This window comes from Chelmon rostratus, chromosome 16, assembly GCF_017976325.1.
Source record: "Chelmon rostratus isolate fCheRos1 chromosome 16, fCheRos1.pri, whole genome shotgun sequence".
NCBI classification, from domain to species: Eukaryota; Metazoa; Chordata; class Actinopteri; order Chaetodontiformes; family Chaetodontidae; genus Chelmon; species Chelmon rostratus.
This window is the reverse complement of record NC_055673.1, coordinates 17,325,130-17,329,662: the sequence shown is the minus strand read 5'-3', so window position 1 is coordinate 17,329,662 and position 4,533 is coordinate 17,325,130.

The following is a 4,533-nucleotide window of genomic DNA, read 5'->3' as shown; positions in this document are numbered from 1 at the left end:
CTAAGATTTAAATATGTCAGATTTCAACAGATTTTCCCGATAGAAAAAAACAAAAACCAAACAGTATTGACTGACCAACAGAAACTCAGTGCTACTTTTTTTCCATAATCAGATATTAATTTTCCCATCACATGTCTGAATTTTGTTTTTACAATTCAAATATATATTTAAATTTAGAACATTTGTTGACAGCTCTAGAATACTGTGCAGCTTGAGTATGAATAAGGTCCCAATGCTCTGTGTCTCATTGCTCTTTTGTCTCTACAATGTTGTGTTAATGTTACATTTGCCAGTCCGCCAGCTATTGAAGTACAATATCTTACAACGCTGTCAGGGAAAGTGGAGTGATTGAGCATTATGTGGTGAAATTAAGGTGCTCATCTTCCTCTTGGCATCTGTTCAAGATAGATTTTTTTTTCGTGGTTCACCCATGTTTTCATTTCATGCTTGTGGCCACGCTTCCATTTCAGCATTACCCTCTGAACCAGTCAGTTGTCATACCTTGCAGAACACAGGGGGGTGAGTTTGGGGGAGGTGAGTTTGGTGTGTGTGTGTGTGTGTGTATGTGTGAGTGTGTGTGGGGGGGGCGGGTGTGCTACGGAAACTGTGCGTCTTGGATGGAGGAGAAATGGTTGGATTGGTTGATGGAGAAAAGGATGTAAGGTGATGGAGGGGTGATGGAGGGATGAAGTGATAAAAGAATGCAAGTCGGACGAAGGGGGATGTAATGGAATGGTGGCCTCTTGGAGTCCAGGTCAACAGCTGAACTCTAAAAGCACCCATTTGATCATGACATGTCAAGGATGTGAGTAGAGGGAGAGCGAGGGAAGGCGAGCCAGGGAGAAAGATGGCACAACAGCCAGAAAAAATGCTCATCGTTTGGCACAGGATTGAGTGATCCGTTTCAGGAACTGGTGAGCACATATATAGGTGTGTGTGTGTGTGTGTGTGTGTGTGTGTGTGTGTGTGTGTGTGTGTGTGTGTGTGTGTTACCTCCATTTCATGCACTGTCTCGCACCCATCACTCCTTATGGGTAGGAGGTGTATTGCTTCGCCCATGGATTTGACGGACGGCACATCAGTGAGCCGCATCGATCTGGGAGGTTTGGTGGGAGGAGGTGGTGGTGGGGGGGAGTTGGAGTTTGGTTGTCACAGACAGGGAGATGGAGGATAGTATCAGGCATGCAATCTCACAGCCAGGGACCCCGGCGAGGAGGGATAGGTCGGGGCCATCCATCTCTCTGCATTACCCTCAGCCGCAAGGACATTAAGCCAGAGGGATAAGGGTCTGTCTGGGGGTGTTTAGAGCTACGCCTGGTTATCTCTCTGCAGGGACCACAAGGCTAGAAGCCAGTGTTACACCCAGGCAGATGGGCAGTTTCTCTGCTTTGAAGTCTGTCAAAGTATAGGAGGCGAGGAGGGTGAATGCATGGTTACAAGGCTTTTACAGGCTTTTCTCAGTTTCTGTGTGCTCTCTTATCCCCACTTTTATGCTCAAATAATTTAGTGTATATGAGATCAATGTATTTTGTGATGTTTCAAGAGTCTTCTCCAGGAAAAGAGAGGATAACATGATGGAGCCATGGCCATATAAATGACAACATATTTTATCTAAAAGATTTTAGAGAGGAAAAGGAGTGGTGGTGGATTAGCCCTTTTTAGACCCACATTTCACTGTCCCTCATTCTCTGCAGACTGATTGCTGCTTGATTAGACTGTTAAGACAATCAAAAGTCAAAAGTTAGAGTCAGAGGGGAGTAAAGATATATAGTATAGCGGAGAGAGAAGCTGAAGCTTTAAGAATTGAAACACAGTCCGCACTGTCAAAATTTATTGACATTTTAATCAAACAAGTCTCCTAGTCATTGCTTCTGACAACATTATGCTTTCCACTGCTAATTTAAAAATAAATAGTAGTTTCAAGTGTTAGCCTTGAGTTGAAGTTGTAGCTGCCGGGTTGCCCTGAATGAAATGTTAACTTATTCTAAAGTTCAGTATTGCAGAGTTTAAAAAATGTCTCATGAGCAGGTTTGACTTTGAGGCTTGTCTGTGGGGAACGGCTTAAAACTAATGAGTCCTTCAAATACTTCAGCTGACAACAGAAGAGCTGGATGAATGGAATTCAAGTCAGCGGACTTACAGTAGGGACAATTACTGATTCATTTGGGCTTCAACTTTTTGTACAAAATGGAGCTTCATCCTGTATGTAGCAGAAAATTCATATGACTTCTATCATATAACTCCAGTGTCAAAGTATAAAAGAGCTGTAGACGTGCAGCTTTTCCCAGTAGACATAAAGACTGTAGACAAATGAGAAAGCGAGTCAGACCGTGTGGTGTCTGAGTCTGAGGCCAGTCTGCTGTGATAAGAGAGAGATAAAACAGAGCGCTTATGGGGCCTTTAGGACCATCTAAATGAGACAAGGATACGAGCGTGATATGCAGTGTTTTTCACTCTGAAAGCCTGCCTGGCTTTTCCATTTGCTTGCTGGACACTCCCCTCATTCCGTGGTGTGGGACTCCTCTAATCAATATATCATGCAATCAGGCTTAGTCATTACTGATTAACAGACACACACATACACACCAAACAGCCACCTGCAGCCCCACCCACAAATGCTTGTGCATCTAAGAGAAAGGCAAACAGAAAGATTAAAGCCCTTGAAAATTGTTGTATGGTTGGTGTCAGTCATTCATTGATGAACTTTTTTTGTTAAGATATTAAACATCACATACAATGTAGATCTAATGATGAACATTGTCTATAAATGTTTTCAGTCTTTTTAGAGTTACAAAGAAATAAACATTTGTTTCCTTTTATACTGAATTTCCATTCTGGTGTACATTACAGAACTAATGATTTGTTGAGTTATAGCAATTTACCGCTAAAGTACTTATAGTAGTACAGTATACAATATCAGTAGTATCATTTGGATTCAGTCTGTGGATAAACTGTCAGTTGTTTCTACAATATGAACAAAAGTATGAATAATGACAGATTAATTTTGCAACCCCGATTCAAAAAAAGTTGGGATTTCCGGACTGATTTGAAATCAGGTTTGTAAGTTGCACATTGCATCAAAAACATCAGCATGGTCATCCCAATGTCACTCCTTACTGAGAATGTTGAGACATCCATAATATGTAGCAGATGCTGATTCTATGTTAATTGTGATTATAAAAGTTACAATGGGACAGAGGCAGCAGATGACCCTTTTTATTTAGCTAGCAATAAAAAGCATCAGGATGAATTCAGCATGTGGTTTGGTTGAATCACTGAGATGCACTGTTAAGTTAAACATAATTTTTGAGCAGACTGAAATTCTTTTAAAGGCCCAGCTGGTAACAGATGGGCTCAGGAGATTGTTAGGGAAACGTCAACGTCCTTTTCTATAAGTCTGTGTCTCTGTGTGCTCTGCAAAGGGATTGATTCACTGTGGCAGTTTTTTTCCAAATCCAAAGTTGAATTATTTGACATGACTGGATGCTGAACTTTCATATTGTTAGTTGTTTTGACAGCAACACAGCAGCTCACAGGGCTGTTTGAAAATATTTGTTTTATGGTTCGGTCACATCTTTCCTATAAGTGGTGAGTAATTTTCACAGCATCACCCTTTCCAAATGATAATGACAGCTTCTCTCCTCTCCTGAGTCTCTGTCTTTCTTATATACAGGAACCCCCCCCCCCCCCAACCCTCCCACATGCAAATGCACAAGTACTCTCTCCACTTATTCACACACACACAAGCTCCATGCACACACTGTGAGACCAATAAGTGGAACAGCAGCCCATCCATTCCTTTTCATGGTGAGTTCTGCTGGCTGTGAAGGCAGTGTGTGTTCATGCTTGTAAGTACTTTATGTGCAATTTTGTTTTTTTTTGTCCTTGCAGCAAGTTTGTGTGTGCTCCTGCTGTGTGTATTTACTTACATCACACTGTCTCAGTATGCATATGTACACACAGCTGCCTCTGTAACACAGCTTGGCTCTGTGTGATCCAAAGGGAGCTTCAGAGCTTTGATTTCATAGCAACACGAGGGGATGGTGGGCTGTCAAGAGACCCCAACAAAGCCAGCACCAGACCTTCTCAGTAGGTGGATGTGTTGCTTGGATAGAGCAGACAGCCACTGCTTAAACCAACACCATCCTTAAATGTGTGTTTGTGTGTGTGTGCGCGCATAATCATGCACAACAGTTCTACTGTTTGCCCTCACAGAAGCAAGGATCTCTGCCATGTCAATAACAATGTGAGCAGCCAAGATTTTAATGGGAATATAATCTCCTGCCTATTTGTTCTTTCTTTGGCACTCAATGTATTTAGCTTGCCTGCTGTGATTCAGTAAGGAGAGAAGCGAGGGATGAAAAAGAGAGTTGAATTTGATCAACTGAAGGACAGCTTGTTATGGGTAAAAACAGAATGCAATAAGGATAGAGAAAAGACAGGAAAAAGGGATGAGATGGAAGAAAGGGAAAGTATTGAAGAAGGCTATAAAAGTGATAAGCAAGGGGCTGGAAAAAACAAAAAGTTCCCACA